The sequence below is a fragment of the Tamandua tetradactyla genome, chromosome 7 (genome assembly GCF_023851605.1).
Source record: "Tamandua tetradactyla isolate mTamTet1 chromosome 7, mTamTet1.pri, whole genome shotgun sequence".
NCBI lineage: Eukaryota > Metazoa > Chordata > Mammalia > Pilosa > Myrmecophagidae > Tamandua > Tamandua tetradactyla.
This window is the reverse complement of record NC_135333.1, coordinates 106,258,788-106,278,733: the sequence shown is the minus strand read 5'-3', so window position 1 is coordinate 106,278,733 and position 19,946 is coordinate 106,258,788. Positions and strand designations below refer to the sequence as shown.

The 19,946-nt window shown below is 38.8% G+C and overlaps 1 protein-coding gene across 3 annotated transcripts in view; it reads left to right on the top strand.

Moving 5' to 3' along the window:
• SLC38A1 (solute carrier family 38 member 1) overlaps positions 1–19,946 on the top strand; it is a 68,177-nt gene that overhangs the window by 28,998 nt on the left and 19,233 nt on the right. The window lies entirely within an intron of this gene.

Below are 19,946 nucleotides of genomic sequence, written 5' to 3'. Positions count from 1 at the left end.
TGTCTGGAAGGTATGAGCATAACAGCCACCTTTCTTGGAAATCAAGTGAAGGAAGAGGGCTGGGAGTGCCAGGTGGAGAGGTTATCTCCATCTGGCAATTGTTCACCCAGGACGCCAAAATTGTGCTTATATCCAGAGAATAGTCTTCAGATTTTTGACAGGATGAGAGAAGAGTAATCACTTAGGTGTGTTGAGTATGAGTCTGGTCTGGGGAATCTGACTATTTTTTAAAAGAAGTTCAACAAATTCTGTTTATTTTGGCTAATCTTTTCCACTATCCTCTACTCCCAGTAATGCCATCAATACCTTTTGGGGAGTCTGTGCTGTAAATTGGATTGTTTTTGGCCTTTATTACCACTGGTTTAAGATTCAGTCTACCTTCTAGCTTCCACAATTTTTTTTTTAATCTTTATCTCTTCTCATGTTCTTCCTATCCTAGGAGCTTTCTGCCTTAAAAAAAAAAAAATCCCTTTACTGTTATTTTACCAGGATATCAGGAGGGAACAAAAGTATATTCTTACATTCAATCTACCATTCCTAGAACTTGACTGATTTAATTATACAGGTTCAGGGATAATTGATCTTCTATCTCATGACTTTAGTTTCTGATTGAAGCAAAGAATTGGATAACTTGACTTTTATAGTTTAAAGATTTCCCAAAGGATGAAGCTATTATAGATCGTTTGGTTACTTGTAAGATGCCTTAATAGCAAGTATAACATCCCAAATCTTCAGGTGAAAGTTCATGAAGGCAGTTACATGAAGACCAAACTTATGACATTTTCACAGGAAATAGAATTCTCCTACCTCAGAATAAGGGCTCACTCTGTGACAGCTTTAAAACCAGCTGCTCCTACAGCTGCTCAAAGCCAAAAAGCAGTTGGCAGGGTCAAGACATTTCATCTGGTACAGGGCTCTGTTCCAGACTCATATTGGCCAACTCAGAAAAGCAGTTCAAGACTGTCCAGGCTTCTTTTTTTTTTTTTTTTTTTGTATGCTATATGGCAGGGTCACAGTTTATTATTTTTTCCTTGTGAGTACCTATTATTGTAGCACCATTTGTTGAATTTTTGTTTGTTTTGTGGGAAGTGCATGGACTGGGAATCAAACCCGGTCTCCTGCATGGCAGGCAAAAATTCTACCACTGAACTGCCCTTGCACCCCCGTCCAGGCTTCTTTAGAAAAGCAGCTGGGAAGACTCCTCGGTGTCTGACTGAGGCTGGGTGAATGCCTCACTGGACTCATCTGCAAGCTTGGTGTGATTTTTTCCTAGATGAGTTTAGAGTTTTTTTTGTGTGTGTGTGTTTTTTTTTACCTGATTGTCATGGTTGTCCTCATTGAACGCACATCTAAGTCAGTCAGATTCAGGGATTCTACCTTTTTGTAAGATCATGTTTTGTGTATTCGTGAATTCTGAGACCCTGTAAATCCTCCTGAGGAACAGGAAGTACGCTAATAGGGAATCTCAGTTTACAATTGTTTTGAAGGTATATATTTTATGTTGGAAACAAAATGAGGGCTTTACTCTGAGGCAGCAATTTGGGGGGCTATGCTTGAGGTGCAAGTGCCTCAGAGTAGAGCCCACCAATCCAAGTGAGTTTTCCCAGCCTGGGGATCCAAAGAAAAGGCAATGGCTACTAAAGAAATTGCCTTCCACTCTAACTTCCTCTTCTATCTTTAGTCAGTTTACAGAGCTTTCCCTTACCATTGGTCATAGCGCAAGTAGGGAATAAAAATAAATGTTGACATGAAAGAGTGATGAGTTTTGGTTTGTTTTTTATTTCACCTTCCCATCTCCCTTGTCCCAGCCCCAACAGAAAAGTCATATTTTCTAAAGATTACCATTAAAGGCATACATTTTATAGAAAATTAATCTTGGAACATTTCATCTCTTCATAATCATAGGTAACTGAGATATTTATTACACTATGAAGAATCTGACAAAAGTATTAAATGTTTTATATTTTTCCACATATTCTAAACATGTTTTATTATTATTATTTTAATAATGTAGCCCTTAAGTTGAAAACCATGAAAAAAGTCTGCATAATTCATGGCACTTCAGGGAAGAAATGAAATGTTCTTTTGAGAGCCCAAAGAGATGTCATGGTTTATCATGAATATGGAGTTTGTAAATAATTTCTTTGAAATGTGAATTGTGAAACAGCATTGCAATTTGTATAAAACAATTGTTTAAATTTTGTTTTGGGTTGATTATAATTCCAGAGCTTTTGGGGTTTTGATTTTTGAGAATAAGAAAGATAAGGTATCTAAAAAATCACATTTTGAAAAGTGGCTTGCAAGATGACGTTTAATAATTACTATCTCATAGGGCTGCTGTGTGTGTGTGTGTAAGAGAGAGAGAGAGGGAGAGAGAGAGAGTAGTAGTAACATAGTACCTGGTATATAATTAGCACTAAATGTTTGCTAAAGTGAAGTTTGCTAATAATACTGCTATTATTAGGTAGTACTAAAAAATGATTAGCATTTATTGAACAGAAACCACATTGACTCATTTAATCCCTAATAACAACCCTGAAAGGCAGGTGGTAGCCTTATTTTACAGATGAAGTAACTGAGACTTAACAACTAGCTAGAAAAAATGGGAACCAGAGTGGATCCAGGTTTGCTTGACTCAGGAACCAGTGTGGTCTAAAGCACTATTCTGCCTTTTGCTGATACCTTCTTTAGAAACCAAAGTTTATTATTGATGTATATATCATGAGAAATGTTCTTATTAAGGGATACTTGAAAGTTATTATTTTCTTTTTACTGTCCAGTTTAGAATAACCGTAATTTTAAGATAACCTTGTAGAATCAGTCAGTAATCCTGAATTATCTTGCTACAGTTCCACCGAGAAGCATCCCCTCTATTGTAATGAAAATAGCTTTCCATATCGAGTATCTCAGATTGTAGATGGGGGCGGGGATGGTCAAGTTCCTGATAACAGCAGTTTTTAAAAATTAAACTGCCTAAACTGCTTTGTATTTGTCATGTTGATTGCCTGGCTTTCCCTCATGTGTAATTAAAATTTACCACTGCCTTCAGAAGCCCTTGAATATTATTCTTTTCAAGGATTTAACTAAAATTTTGTCACTAAGAGTTTTAAACAGCAAGTGATAACTAAGTCAAATAATACCAAGTCCATTAGTAGGCAATTGGTTAAATAATCATAATCTTTCCATTTAATACACTATTAGACAACTATTTAGAAGGGTAAAATAGATACAAATACACTGATATGGAAAAATTTTCCTTGGAATATTGTTACACAAAAACAAGTTGAATATTGGGTGGAAGTTGAGCATGGAGGGAGAGTGTGTATACATATATTCAGTGCCAGAAAGTTTGGGAAAGGTGCACAAGAAAACTGTTAACAGTGGTTATTTCTGGAGCTAGAGACACGGATTGGGAGTGGAGTGAGGATGGAGGGTTTATACTTAGAAAAAAAATTTTTTTACGATGTGCTTTTAGGGGACAAAGTAGCTGAAAAATCTCATTTTTTAGAGAATTTAAAACCAGTGCAATAAGACTTTTTCCTTTTCCTTTTACCTATGGAAAACTAGAGGGAAGAAAATATTTCCAGTGTATAATATTTAGACTTTAAGAGCCAGAATGAGAAGCGAGTGCCCATGCTCCCTATTCTCAATGATCTTTGCAACGTCGTTTCCCTTCAGGTTGTCTCTGCTTCAGCCATGTTAACTCCCTTCTTTCCCTTAGAGGTTTTTGCACCCTCACCTCACCCTGTCACCTCACCCTGCCCACCACCCCACCCCACCCCACCCCTGGTCTTAGCTCTGCATCTGAACCCTTCCCTTCCTGTAAGCTCCTCCAGAAAAACTTCTCTGATCTTTCCAGAAAAGAAAAGGGAGAATCTCCCTGCCTTTTCTTTTCAATTAAATTGATATTACTTCCATTATTTAGCCATATGTCTCACTTCCCTATCAAATTCTTAGTCTTACAAGGGCAGGCAAGATTAATATCTAATTTTTCATTGTTCAAATCCAACTCCCTTCTTCCCCTTGTCAAGAACTAGAACTTTCATGTAGCAGTTTCTCAATATATAGTGCACTGGAATGAATTAATGAATCTGTAATAATTGGATTTTGCAAATCCAAGGATGAGAAATTAGGGTGAAACAGGGGCTCTTGTAACTCCTGCAGACTTCTCAATGGAGAAAAATTAACTGAAAGCTTAGTTCACTCTCAAATTTTAGCAAGCTGTGGAGATGTAATAATAATCAAAGTGTTAGCATGGGACTCACCACCCATTATTTTCTTTACTGCGTATGCCTGCTCTATTTGAAAATTTAGAATAGTTCAAGGACTGTGTTCTAGCTTGCTAGCTGCTGGAATGCAATGTACCAGAAACAGAATGACTTTTAAAGAGGGGAATTTATTAAGTTGCTAGTTTATAGTTCTAAGACTGTAAAAATGTCCAAATTAAAGCATGGCTATAGAAATGTCCAAATTAAGGCACCAACAAATGTTTACCTTCACTCAAGAAAAGCAGATGAAGTTCAGGGTTTCTCTCTCAATTGGAAAGGCAAATGGCGAACATGGCAACATCTGCTAGCATTCTCTCCAGGCTTCTTGGTTCATGTAGTTCCCCCAGGGGCATTTTCCTTCTTTATCTCCAAAGTCTCTGGCTTTGTTGCCTCTTGTGATTCTCATCGCTCTCTCATTGTTCTATCTCTCAGAATCTCAAGCCTTTTCCAAAATCTTCCTCTTTGATAGGATTCCAGTAAACTAATCAAGACCCACCTGCAATGTGTGGAGTCCCAGCTCCCTCTAATCCAACTGGGTGAGCCACATCTCCGTGGAGATAAACTAATCAAGTTTCTAACCTACAGTACTGAATAGGGATTCAAGGAAACAGTTGCTCCCACAAAATTGGATTAGGATTAAGGCATGGTTTTTGTAGGACTTCATGGATTTTCTACATAAATCCTTTCAAGCCAGCACAGACTGTTAAGAAATAATGTATGAGGTTAGTATTGTATTCTTAAAAGGGCATTTCTTGTTAAACTGCTATATGCAGAAGGATAGTAATTGTCATTGTCAATTCACAACAATTACATTCACATTGCTTCACTTTGCTTCAATTGTAGGTGAATTCTGTTTTTTTTTGTTTTGTTTTGCCTTTGTGGGCCATTTATAATTATCTTACCCCCCAAAAGATGCATTTTTCATTGTTTACAAACCAGTAAATAGCCATGCCAGTAAGGGTGAATCTATAAAACAAGGGTCTCTGTAAGCTAAAGTCAGACCACCAGTACCTTTCTCTCTTTAAATTCAGTGTTTTGCAATTGAGCCTAAATGAAGGGTTGACAGAAATGTTAGAATTATAGACCCGTCAAAACATTTGCCCTAAGGCGCTGTACATACAGTACAGTGATTTTTTTCCCCTTGGTTTCCAAAGTTTAATAAAAATCAAAGAATAGAAAGACTTAACATAAAAATATGTCAATTTTAGCTTCCACATTGTTTTCCACACACAAAAATCAAAGCATGATCCCTTTTTAAATTCTGTAGCATGTGACCACAGTGGTAGCCAGGCTGATTCATTTGGTTCAGCATGATGGAAACACAGCACAATCCCTGTTTTAGAGCTCGAGCTTTAAAACGCACAACCCAGGGGACGTGCCTTGTAGTAGTTTTCTTAATGTAGGTTTACAGTCAGTAATGCTAATGTATGGACATCAGTACAAGCCCATGTATCAGTTTTTATAAATTTTCATTGATAAGTTCACAATTTAAATAGCTCTAACTATTTTTGATAACTTTCAATCATTAAGAATTGCAGACAGAATATGTGCTACTCTATTGTGCATTCCTTCCTGGAAATCCTACAGTCATGGCTGACAGCTCTCAGTGGTCACATGGGCCAGTCCTGTTCCATGAGGGCAGATGCCTGATATGTTAAAGCTTTCCCTTGATAGGTGTCCATCATGTTTGGACATCAACTCTAAAAGTCCCCACATCTGCCCATCAATTAGATGACCTGGGAATAGCTTTTTCTCTCAACATCCTCCGCTAATGGACTTCAAATGCTGACCTACCTGTAATACTCAGCAAGGTCTAAAACCCTCACCTTAAAAACAGGAAGTCAGATAACCCAAGAGATGCTGCCAATTCCCAGGACAACTGTGGTGCCCCAAAAGTTCAGGGCTAGGCAGAATGGATGTATTTTTCTTTTTTTAAATATTTTTGACATACATTCTATACATGGTGTACAATCAATGGCTCACAATATCATCACATAGGTGTGTTTTCATCACCATGATCATTTTTTTGAACATTTGCATCTTTCCAGCAAAAATTCATAAAAAAGAAAAAAGAAAAAAACTCATACATACCATATTCCTTACCCTGCCCTCTCACTGATCGCTAGTATTTCAATCTACTCAATTTATTTTCACTTTTGTTTCCCCTATTAATTGCTTATTTATTGATTGATTTATTATTTGACTTTTTGCATTGGCAGGCACCGAGAATCGAACCCAGGTCTCTGTCATGGCAGGCGAGAACTCTGCCTGCTGAGCTGCCATGGCCTGCCCTAAATTGTTTATTTTTTATTCATATTTTTTACATCTGTCCATATCGTAGATAAAAGGAGTTTCAGGCACAAGGTTTTCACAATCACACAGTCACATTGTGAAAGCTATATCATTATACAATCATCTTCAAGAAACATGGCTACTGGAACACAGCTCTACATTTTCAGGTGCTTCCCTCTAGTCACTCTAATACACCTTAAACTAAAAAGGGTTATCTGTATAATGCATAAAAATAACCTTCAGGATAACCTCTCAACTCTGTTTGAAATCTCTCAGCCACTGATATTATATTTTGTCTCATTTCCCTCTTCCCCCTTTTGGTCGAGGTTTTCTCAGTCCCTTAATGCCGAGTCCCAGCTTATCCCAGGATTTCTGCCCCATGTAGGATGGATATATTCTTGTTCAAAATAAAGGTAACAAAGACAGTGGTTGTTGTGGCAGAATGTACCTGCATAGTATGCCTGTATGCACCTGAAGTCAGCACTACCCCGGACTGTGCTCTCTTGCAGCACGCTCGAAGCCCCCTCTTACAGTTCATGGAGCCGCAGGGGTACTTTTCATAAGTTTACTCTTAACAGAACAAACCCATACTGCCACGGATTCCTGAATGGAATCAACCCCATTCCTTTCTCCACTTTCCTAAAACTGGACACCATTTTGTGGAATGATAGTCACTATTATGGGTTATGTTACTAAAAATGACTGAAGCATTTCAAAGTTCACTTTCATTTAAGATTTTATAATGTGACCACTTTTTCCCCCCTTAGAAAGTTTTATGTCTGGCACTTTAAATGCTGGATTTGTTGTCTAATTTAAAAGAATCAAAAACATTAAAACTCTGGTCAGAGCAAGACAGCAGAAGCAGCCAGGAAGGCAGTTTGTCAACAGGCTACAGAGCTGAGTCCCTTCGTAACATAGTAAGGACAACTCTGCTCCTTTGCCTTGAGCTGAGAAGCCTCACGTTTGACCAAAAGAAAATACATGAGAAAGAAAACCCCCAAACCCGTCATTTTGGTGTTTGAAACAATGTTCATCAGACAACCAACCAACACGATGAACCCAACTTGGGAAAGGACCTAAGGTTATTTTTAAAAATCCTCTCCCCTCCTAAAATATAATTTATGTGAAAATATGAAATTAAATAAAAATATATATTATTGCATAAATCATATGCTTTCAATATTTACATAGAAAAAACAGCTTTGAAATTTAAAATAAAATATTAGGGCAATAAAACAACCATGACCTCCCAAGCCCATCAGTTGAGTAAAGAAAATCACGAAGGGTTTTTGACCCCTTCTGCTGGGTTAGCAAACATAAAACAGAAATTCCACAAAGGAACAGACACAGCAATTACAACAATGCAAAAGCAATCCACGTCCTTGTGGTTCTTGATCCAGAGTGCTTTGGCACTGAATGCATCATCCTGGGAAGGCAGAAAACAGCGTCCATGTCTCATAAGGCTTCACAGATGAACAAACACAGCAAGCTGTCCTTTAGTGTGGGCATGACCCCCACCTACAGTGTGCCATGCAGAGTGATCGTCAGTGGGTATCTCTAGGCCCTCGGGCTGACACGCTGGATGCTGGTCTTAGCCTCCTGCAGAGGGTCTCAGGCTACTCAGCATCCATCTGTAAAATGGTGGGAGGTGGGGGGTGGACTGGGCTGGTACAACAGCAGCCCTTGTCTGCTGAGATTGGCAGGCAGACTTGTCCCTCATCTGTGTGAGTGTGTGTGTGTTTTTTCCTCCTCCAGCCAGTGTAGTTATACTGGTGGTGTCCCCTGTTGCTCACAGGTGACCATACACCTCCACTGCTCACAGAGGAGTGGCCAGTTGAACCTTTCATGGGCAGTTTCATGCCATTGTACTGCTTATGGTACAGTTGAGGGAGATGCTGAAGGGATGGCTAGGGAAGACATGCAGTAGACAGCCTTCAAAAACAGTGTTCCTTTATGGCCAACTTTTCTGCAAGGAATGGGTGCAACCCCGAGGGTAAAGGGAGGTATAGTAAACCTCATCGGATTGTTAGTTGTCATTAGAAGCTGTGGGTTGAGCTTTGCCACTCGACATGGGTAGAGCAGTGGGCAGGACGGCCATCAGTGGAGTCAGGGTTTGTAGACTAAACTGGTAAATGCTGGGCATTGTGCAGGATGGTGGGTCCAAATCAATGTCACTTCTGGATGTACATTATAGGAATTTGTTGCTATCCCATCACAAAAGGGGCTTCTTATTCTATCAGGAGGTTTGTATTCTTAACTGCCTTCAGCATAACTCTGATGTATGTAAATATTTTCCAGCAAATTCTATTAAGGTGAAGAGATTACAGTGTGCCTTTGCAAATGCTTTGCATGTTCTTGAACTGTCATTGCTTTATTGTATATATTTATTACATATATTCCAAAAAGTTTGAATGACACCCTCAAGATAATAATTTTCCTCTTAGCTAAACAGTAATAAAGATGGGCAGTGTGATATTTATCTAATTATTCCTGTTAGTTGTTAAGTTTTCTTCACACACTCCAAAACAGGCTGTTCTTTGCCTTTTAAGGAAAGAGACCAAATGGGATCTTGTGATATAAAAAGGGGACAGTTAAGGGAAAGTCAATAAGGAAATCCTGCTTTTCTGGGTGGTCCTGGGAGGTCCATGGGTATAGTCATATTCATCTTCCATTTTGTCAATCAGTTACTTGTTTTTAAAATTCTTTGAGTTATAGGCATGGTTCCTTAGAAATGATCCGAAGCAAAAACTGTTGTTCTTCAGCTGGCAGCAAAAATTACTGGCATCAGAGTCTCTTGTTTGCAAATAATTTACTGGAAGAGGAGAAATGGCACATTCAGGCTTGCCAACATTTGAAGTACATGTAAAAAGGACAGTGGCCATGCCTTTTAACTCAATTGAAATTCATTGGATTAAGAAGCTTTTCAGAAAAGGGGAGATAGGAAAGTGGTTAGTACTGTGCTAAAAATGAGTGCTTATTTTGAAAACAGAAAGAGTTGGCATGTGTAATGAGTACCACCCATTATTTTAAAAAGTCGAGCATTTATGCTTAGTTGGTAAGTCATTTATGATGTGTTTGATAAGGGGTTCCAGGAAGTTAATTCTCTTGCCCAGAGCTGTGGGAGTGTGTGTGTGTATGCGTGCATTCAAGATGGGTACACTGAGTTCTCAGAGTCCTATTTATATGGAGCTGCGTCAGGTGCTTGGCATTACCAAAGGACAATAGGGTGACCTCTGGTTTGGAACACTGTATTTCTTTTGCCAATATTTTTATGGACAACTCTTCACACACACACAGTCCATACATGGTGTACAATCAGTGGCTCACAATATCATCACATAGTTATGTATTCATCACTATGATCATTTTTAGAACATTTGCATCACTCCAGAAGAAAAAAGAAAAAGAAAAAAACCTCATTTATCCCATACACCTTACCCCTCCTCCCATTGACCACTAGTATTTATTTTCATTTACCCAATTTTTTTACCCTCTGTCATTTATTTATTTCTTATCCATATTTTTTTACTCATCTGTCCATACCATGGATAAAAGGACATCAGACATAAGGTTTTGCAATCACACAGTCACATTGCAAAAGCTATATCATTATGCAATCATCTTCAAGAATCTTCTTGAAGAGTCTTTTCTGTTCACTTGTCTGGCTTACTGGTCAAGGGTGCATCACCATGGCAGGTCAGGTTAAGTACATTCTAGGAATTTGAATTTCCAAGGTGAGCTTGAACTTTTATTATTCCTGGAGTGGTAGTGGTTTTGTAGATTGGAAAACTGTCTCTTTGATTGTTAGTTTTGCTTTGTTCCAGGTTCCAGACTTTACTTTACAACAGGCACGTACTATCAGTAATCTAAATCTACATCAGGGTTTGCAGGCCACTGCCTGCAGACCAAAGCTGTCACAACCTGTTTTTTTTATGGCCTGCTAGCTAGGGATCATGTTTACATTTTAAAAGGGTTATTTAAAAAAAGAGAAGGTAGTTATAATTTTATACATTGTTTCGTTGGCTCTTTATACAACTCTATTTATCATCTCCATTTTATAGATAAAAGACTCACAGGGTTTAAGTAACTTGCCCAGGATGACACTAATTGGTGGAAAGAAGACATAGGTCCATTGTATGTTCCTCTTTACCCTCCCATCTCTCCGTAAATACGCACTGTTACCAAGGAAACAGTGGCAATGTATGAATGAAGCCCCAAATCCATCATTCTTGCTGGAATGAATATCCAAAATATCCAGCAAGAACAACACATTCCTTTATTGCAGTGGTTATATGGAATTTTCCTCATTACTCAGGAGTTACATCTGTTGCCTCCATCTTTAATGTATGATAAATGTGGAATCCTTTTGAAAGCTGTTCTAGTTTGCTAACTGCTGGAATGCGATATACCAGAAACGCAATAGCTTTTAAAAAGGGGAATTTATTAAGTTGCAAGTTGACAATTCTAAGGCCATGAAATTGTCCAAATTAAAGCAAGGCTATAGAAATGTTCAAATTAAGGCACCAATAAGAGGTTACCTTCACTCAAGAAAGGCTGAGGAAGTAAGGCCAATGAAGTTCTGGGTTTCTCCTTCAACTGGAAGGGCACATGGCAAACATGGTGACGTCTGCTACTTTCTCTCCAGGCTTCTTGTTTCATGAAGCTCCCCCAGGGGCATTTTCCTTCTTCACTCCAAAGGTCTCTGGCTATGCGAACTCTCGTGGGTCTTGTGGCTGTAGCTCTTGTTGCCCTCTCCAAAATGTTTCCTCTTTCAAAGGATTCCAGTAAACTAATCAAGCCCCACCTGGAATGGGTGGAGTTACATCTCCCTCAAATACAAGATTAATCCCCACAATTGGATGAGTCATATCTCTGTGGAGATAATCTAATTGAGTTTCCAACCTACAGTACTGAGTAGGTATTAAAAGACGCTGCCTCCAGGAGATGGAATCAGGATTAAAACATGGCTTTTCTAGGGTACATAATCCTTTCAAACCAACACAAAGGGTAAGGATCTAGGTTTGAGAAGAGAAAACAGTTGTCCTTGTGGAGTAGAAGAAGAGGAACCAGAGGTCGTGTCAAGAGTTATAAATGGAGTGCCCACAAAACCCACAGTCTTTTACAATGACTATAGGAAAAAACAGGAAGTGGTGTAGCACATGGCTTGCTTTCTTACTAGTACCACTTCCTCATTTAAACTCAGACCTCCTCCTAACTTTTTTAACCTCACAGATAGATTCTATTTCTATCTGCATACCTCTTTTTAATATCTTTCTTTTTAGGATCATATTAGTTGTTATTTGATTTGGCCATCAGCAAAACATATTTCTTTCACTAGATGAAACAAAAATAGCTAACAAACAATGAGGCTAGTTTAAGAGAAACTTTGCTCTAAGGAATTTATATTTACCTTCAAGGAAAGAAAAGGTATAAATAATTCATCCCCACCTGCTCCCTTCCCCAGTCTTTTAAAGCCATCCCTTTAATCCCTGGTCCAATTTGTAAGTACTACAAATAATTCCATGATACTAGATTTTAATGTGCTGGTTCCTTGACCCTCAAATTTTGAAATTTTAATTAGAGTTTAGTGACTAGGAAATCCACTTTGGGATTGAATAGTTATGTTTTTGCTCCTTTCTGCGAGAATTTTGTGAGCTACTTTTTGAAATACGGACTATTTTAATGGGAATGGTAATTAAATGTGACCTTGTGGTAATAAAAAGTAATGGAATAATAATATTATCATTTCAATCGTTCTTTATGTTTTTCATTTCAGGCTCTTTATTGTTGACATAAGCTAATTATTAAAGACCATTTTGAAAATGCATAAAAAAAAGAAATATACTAAATAAAAATAGAAAGAAATCACCCTAAGTCTCAGGTTAAAGCACAAGCTCTGTTAATTTTTTTTTGTCTTTTGTTTAGGTTTTATATTTTACACTTTTGTTTTTCCATAGACATTTGACTCTGGCAGACAGTATAGAATAGAATTATATGGGCAAGGACTTTGGAGTCAGACAACCCAGATTTAACCGCTATTAATACTCACTGCATGATCTTAGGCAAAATACTTCCCCTCTCTGAGAGTCAATTTTCTTATCAGCAAAATTGGTAGAGTAGTAGCATTACCTGCAAATGAAGCATTAAAAAAAAAGTTTGTTGTGACCTGACATATAGTGATTATCCCAAAATTTATTTTTATGAATTCTCAATAAAGTTTTAAATTTGTATCTCCATGAAAATAAAGTAATGCTCTAGGAAACTCATTTATATACAAAAATAATTTTGGATTTTTCCATAATATTTTCACATGGATTAGGAACTCAGAACCCCTCACCCGTCTCTCCTCACTGAAAGGCATGCCTCCTTCCATTTGGGCTCTCAAATTAATGGTTCTTCCTCTGCAGCTCCTTTTCTGTCCACGTAAGCATCCCACTGGCATAGCTACCCAGGTCAGGAACCAAGCCACCTCCGTATTCGCACCTCTAACCATCCTTGTTCTGACAACTATCTCCCTAACTTCCAGGCTCGTTCCTCAGTTACTCTCACTGTACCTGTCCTTTCATCTTATTAGGAATCTCTGGTCTTTGCTTCCTTCTTGTCCAGTCTGGATGTCACATTCCCTCACATCAAACAACTCTCTTACCGTCCTCTCAATTTCCTTTGCCTGCTGGCCGTCTGTGGTGTTGGCCTGGCATCCTCCGGAATCTGACCTCCAATCACACAGATGGACACTTGAAATTCGTGGTTTCCATCCTCAGTTGAGTCCTCCATGCTGCCCAGAAATTTTGTTATTTCTGTATACTCTACTCTCTCAGCAGTGTTTTCATATCTCTACTCACTTCCTACTGGTATTTCTCTTAGTAAGAATTGGGGGTGGGATGGGGGGGCAGGGACAGTTAGCAGAGATAAAGGACAGTGAATGAAAAGCACTCTGTAAGTGCAGGTGGAGAGTTTGGGGAAGTAGAAGGAAGGCAGGAAGTAGAAGAGAACGAGGCAGAGGCTGACGACAGAGCAGAAGGGCACGAGAAAGATGGGTGGCCAGAAAACAGTTTGTTTCCTACAGTTTCCCTTATTCTGCCTTGAAGAATTTAATTTTCTTGTAAATATTAAATTTTCCTTAGATATTCTGCCTTGAAGAGATGTATGTCTATGAGTTTAGGGGAGGGGGAGATATGGATTGGTGGGAGATGATCACAGATTAAAGCAGACCAATAATAAAGGTCACTTTTACTCTAGCATAGGGAGTTTTTTACACAGATTTTTCTTATCATTTAATTGAGGATGGTAAAAGTTTTATACTTATTAACTAGACTTAGAAGAGGAAGAATTGAATAGTGTGGTTAGTCTCAGATCCCTTTTGGAGGGACAGACATTGGAGAAGGGGCAGGGTGGGGTGAAGTGGAGAGAGGGGATTGGACATAATTTCTAAATTTACCATGGTGATGTAAGTAATGACCTAATGTTCTGAGGAAGTCGACCAAAGACAGTAAAGAAGAGCGAAGAGCTCCCTTTTTACTGAGAGCCAGTCAGTATGCTGGGAATGACCACTATATAGCTGTGCATGCTTCCCTTCTCACGTGGGCAGCTCTGGAGTCCGTGTTAAGGTAATCACACTGGTGTTGGCATGGCACCCCACCTGCAGACAGTGTGGCAGGCAATGCGGCACTACTTCAGCAGTTGTGAGAAACAGAAATGACAGATACACATGCCACGGAGCCAGAGCATGCAGCTAAGCACTTTACACCGTTGCTGTGTTTGGTTCATGGGCTGGCAGCATCACCCAGGAGCTTGTTAGAATGCAGAATCTCAGGTCCCAGCCCAGACCTACCGAATCAGAATTTTCATTTTAACAAGATCTGAAGGAATTACTGATTTAAACTTTGGCAATGGAGAGGATGAAGTGAGCCGGGCCGGAGAGGGTTGGGAAGGGTTCTCTATTCTTTTGTGAGGCATGGATGCTGGAAGAGTGGAAAGCACCCAGCTGTGTCGTGGCCCCCACCTCCCATCTGAGCTATTTCTGGATCAGCAGCAGTGAGTGCTGCTTCACCTCCAGCCCTCTGAAGGCTCTGATGCTGGGTTGGGAGTTTGTCATATGATTTCTTATTATAAAACCATACACCTCCCTTAAATTGGTGTTTTTTAAAAGTAACTTTGCAGGGATGTAATTTCTATACAGTAAAATTTCCCAATTTTAAGGGCTCAATTCAATAATTACCACCATAATCACATAATCTTAATCACCTTAAATGTTTTTATTCCATTTATTGTGATAGCTTTCTATTTTATTGGCATGTAATACTGAAAAAGAAATGAAATTTATTATAACATCCATACAATCTTCGGATAAAAAATGGAAGAACAAAGAATTACAGCCATGTTAATATGATTCAACACCATGGTAAACATGTGTTTTAAAGATAAATGTTTACATGTCCCGTGTTTAAAATGTGAGTCAAAATTTTCTTGCAGAAAATAGAGTAAATATATATAGGACCATTGTCAGAAATATTTAAGAAATCATGGAGAACAGAAGGATTGAAGGTGGGCAAATTTCATCTCAGTTTTCAAAAATGATAAAAGGTAGATCCCGAAAACTTTCTAGAACAAATTATTGAACTTTTGCTTATATGCAATGACTGGAGAAAATATTACTCTGTAGAAGCCAATAGAGTTTTCCTGATGAGGGGTGGCTAACCTAACTTTGTCTTTTGAAATAAGATGACTAGAAGTCACTGGGTTCTTCCTCTGCAGCTCCTTTTCTGTCCACCTAAGCATCTCACTTGCATAACCATCCAGTATACCCTTGGTGTAACGCATCTGGATTTTAGCAAGATATTTGGCATAGTCTCACATGACAAGTGAATGAGATTCTAGTATTTGTAAACCCTTGTATTCAACATATATCTAATAAGAGTCTGCTATGTGCTGTGTTTGGTATTATGTGTAAATAGGTAAGTAGGTGAATGAAATGGTTATGGTCTGTCTTACAATCTAGTGATGGAGATATAATAAACCAGTACAATGAAAAGATTACCCTGTATGATGGGTGGCAGATGGATTAGAGAGGCAAAATGAGGGAGACAGGTGAAAGGCTATTGCAGTTACCCAGAAAATAAAGGTGATGGAGGCTTGCATTAGAGTGGTGGCAGTGGAGATGGAAAGAAAGGCATGTAGACTTGGAATATACTTTAGACGTAATAATAACAATACTTGCCAATGAGTTAGACATGAGGGATAAGGGAATAGATAAGAGATCAGGGATGACTCCCTGCTTTCTGGTTTGAGCAGTTGCCTGAATGATGGGCCATTTATACATGATCTTGTTCTATTCAAAGTTAGTACTGGTGACTTTGATGAAGACATACTCAATATATGAAGCCACATGAGGTAGTTAATACATAAGAAAAAGAATCAACAATTTAAAAAGTTATCACAAATTTGACTGAAAAGACAAATATAATAGAAATAAATGTAGACCTCCACTTAGTTTCCAAAAATAAAGGTATAAAAGGATAGAACTGGGAAGACTTAGCTTAACAGCAGTTCACATCTGAGGCTCAATAAGAAATAAAGGTGTGACATGGCTGCCCTAAAAATAAATCCCCAAATAGGTTACCTTAAGAGAAGCATGATGTCTGACTCAGAGAAATTAATAATCCTGCTGTGCTTTGCATTGTTTGGATCAAATCTGATGTTATAGAATATCTAACATCAGCAAACAGCCTTTAGAAAGAATGGTTGAGAAACTGCACCATTATTGCCCCATGTAAACAGCCTCAAAACCTCATTGTAGGATGAACAGCTGAAAAAAAATGAAGATATTAAGTCATAGAGCACAATCTTAAAATAAGCATCATCAGAAGGACTGTTAGGTGGAAGAGGGGTTAGATTTCAGATAAATTAAAGTTGTCAAGAGGGTAAAGTAGGATCAAAGTATAGAAATAGCGGCAGTGATTTCAGCTCAGTCTCCACAGAACTTGCCAGAAGGAGAATGTACTCCCTTTTGGAAGATGCTTTGCAGAAACTGGATGGCTGTGTGTTGGAAGGAAACCTAGAGGTTTCTTGTACTGGGTGAAAAGCTGAGGGTCACTTCCTAATCCAGAAGTCTATAGTTATAAGTTTCCTGGTAAGGTCTTTCATTTTGGTGGCAGGTGTGACAGAAAATCTAGGATGTCCCTACACCACATCTTTCAAAATGTTCCTAACTTACGGGCTCTCAAAAAATTCCTGACCAAATTCTTTTCAAGACTAACTCTCTTGCTACCACCTCTCCACAGCCCATTTACAGTTTCGTGTTCTGGATCTTTTTCTTTGAAACTGAGCATAATTATGTCTGTAATATCAATATCTTGACAACCCAATTAACTATTGTTTTGGTCCAAGACAAGCTGAGGTTTAGTTTCCATCTAAACATGCCTTTTTCAGCAGGCAGTTCTTGCCCCAGCCATGTTTAAACTTTTGGTCAACTGTAAGCAGAGTGGGAGCTTAAATGATATGCAGATGAAATTTTAAAATGAGCCGCCTGTATTCCTCTTTGTTGGCCCAGGAAAACCATTTTTTGTTTCTCTTCAAGGAAACCATAAGAGACCATAATGTGTACAAATATTTATTTGGACAATGGGGGCACCATCTTGCTTAAATTAGAAATGTTCAAATAAATCATTACATTCTCTCGAGTCATTCCTTCTTGCTCCTCCTTTTAGATGTCGTGTTTTCTGTGTCTCAAGGCATCACTGATCTGATCCTCTTAAAGTTTTCTAGGATCTATTATAGCCAATTAGATGACTTATTGCTTCTTTTTAAGAATATAATAAGGAGGGCTACTTTTCTGAATTTCAGTCCCATTAATGCCAGATTCTGTTAGAGTCTAAAGCATTAGAATTTTTCACACTGCAGTTTGCCTTCTAGTAACCTGAACGGTAGAAAAAAGATTTTGTTTTATATTAGTTTTCAGTGTCTCAAGGGAAGCTCTGTATTTTAGGAGGAATGGAGAAGAGAGTCTTCAGATGATTGGATGATCTAGAGCAAAGGTTATCAGACTCTCCCTATTGAGTCTTTTCCTCAGGGACATGATGTCGGGTCTCCTGGGAGGCTGAAGATTATTTAATCGCCATGGAAGCACCTCATTTTGCTGTTTTTAGGTGTGGGAAAGTGGATAGTTGAGCACCCTGATAAAATCTTTCCTGATCAACTCTTTTCTTCCACATGAAAAGAAAAAGGGATGATAGGAGCTTAAGAAGCAATCCCTCACCACCTCACCAAGGACCAGAGTCCAGCTGAGCATTATCTGCAAAGAAATTCAACAAGAGAGAATGTGTAAAGGAGCAGCCAGGTGCAAGAGCCATGTGGTTCCAGGGAATGCTAGCTGAGGGGCGTGCAATGGATGTTTGCTTAGAATGTTTCTTTTGATAACAGGGACCTAGTTTTCCCAGGTGTAGGGCCTTTGACAGACCACAATGTAGATGTTAATCATTATTCCCTCTTGAGAGGAAACATAGAAAGATAGTTTCTTCAAGGCCATGACATTTATTACATTTTCCTTGGGCCCAATGGTAATGTCCCCTCTCCTCACCAGATCTGTCCCAGGAGAGTCGACCCTATAGGGCACATGGTCACTCCAGAACAGGGCACAGCTAGTCCTAAGATTGCATCCATCCTCTTCCTCATGTCACATGCACGTTTAGAGGTTGCCACTCGAGAGTTCAACCATTATGGCTTGAATCATGTCCCCACAAAGACACATTCAAGTTCTAACCTCCGGTCTTAGGGCTATAAACCCATGTGAAAATAGGATCTTTGAAGTAGTTATTAGTTAAAGTGAGGCCAAACTGAATCACAGCAGGCCTTAATCCAGTATGATTAGCGTCTTTGTAAGTATTGGAAATTTGGACAGGAGTGGGAGACAGGATGAGACAGAGTCCCATGCGACAGAGACAGAGAATGAATTATGGATGGTTGGCAAGCTGCTGGAAGGCTGCAGCTTCAGAGAAAGCACAGTCCTGCTGACACCTTACTTTTGGACTTCTAGCCTCCAGAATTGTTGCGCTGATAAATTCCTGTTGTTTAAGCCAATCAGTCTGTGGAATTTGTTACAGCAACCCTAGCAAACTATGAGTCCCTAAAAACATGTGAACCCTGAGTGAAACACTGCTCACTTCTTCAACATAAATATCTTTTATCATGTAAGATGAAAAGAATTTCACCACAATTATGTCCCACGTCTTTTTTCCTGATAGAACACATCAGATCATGTTCCATGACATATCTTAAGACCATTGGGTGATTCATACATGCTTACATTCATACTCTCAGTTTCTTAGGTTCCTCAACCAGAATAGATAATAAGGGACTTACCTTCTTAATCACCCTCCCCACTCAAGTATGTTTGCTAAGTAATATATCTGAAAGCACTTCCTTACAGTTCCATCTGAACCTAAGTTCCCCTTTATCGGCAGGTCATTTTGGCCTTCACCCAGAGTGTTGGGTTTTTTATTCTTTCTCCCAGTGTTTGTTTTACCTCTGCTGAACTCCATGCCTCTTTTATGTTTTCTGGCCAATCTCTGGCAGTCTCTCTGCTATGCCATTGACCATCCATACTCTCCACTTATCTCCTCATGACTACACTGCAGGAAGGCAAAACAGAATGCTGTGGGAGTTGAGAAAGCTAAGGAGCAGTTGTTCTGCCTGGGGCAAAGGCAAGCACACACTCGTGCACACACGAGGAGTGCCATTTGAGCTGGGCCCAAGAGCAGTAGTGCAGCAGGTATGGGGAATAGGGGGAAGGGTGGGGCTGGAGACAGCCACCCAAAGAAGATTGCCTGATATGCCAAGTTCCTCTCAACAGCACTTGCTGGAAAAATAATTGCCTTTAATTACTCAAACGTGGACTCAATTGCAGTAATGTATTATTCTGGGGCTGTATTTCCCCACATCAGAAAGAGAGTGGTTTCATTTTGGGACTGAAATCTTTTTTTTTATCTTTTTAATAAAAAGATTTATTTTCAATCTTTGAAAATTTATTTTCAAATATCATGTCTGTTTTAACCAAATGATTCAGAAATCTAGGAAATCTCCTACATCATTTTAACTGTGCTTTTTCTTGAGGAGACTTTGATAATGAGCCGGATGTACTCAAACAAATACATGACTTACTCATTCAAAAGTGTATTCATTATGTTCGATTGTCAAAATTCCCCTTCTAGTTAAAAGAGGCGCTTATAGATAAAAGAGGTGCCTTAAGAGGAACCAGCTGCAAAAGAAAAAAAAAAGGAAATTATCTCAGTGATCCAATGTACAAATTCAAAAGTAGCCGTAGAGTGTTAGATGAAAAGAACTCTCTGCACATCATTTAGGTTATGTCTTTACATTATAGGTGAGGGAGGA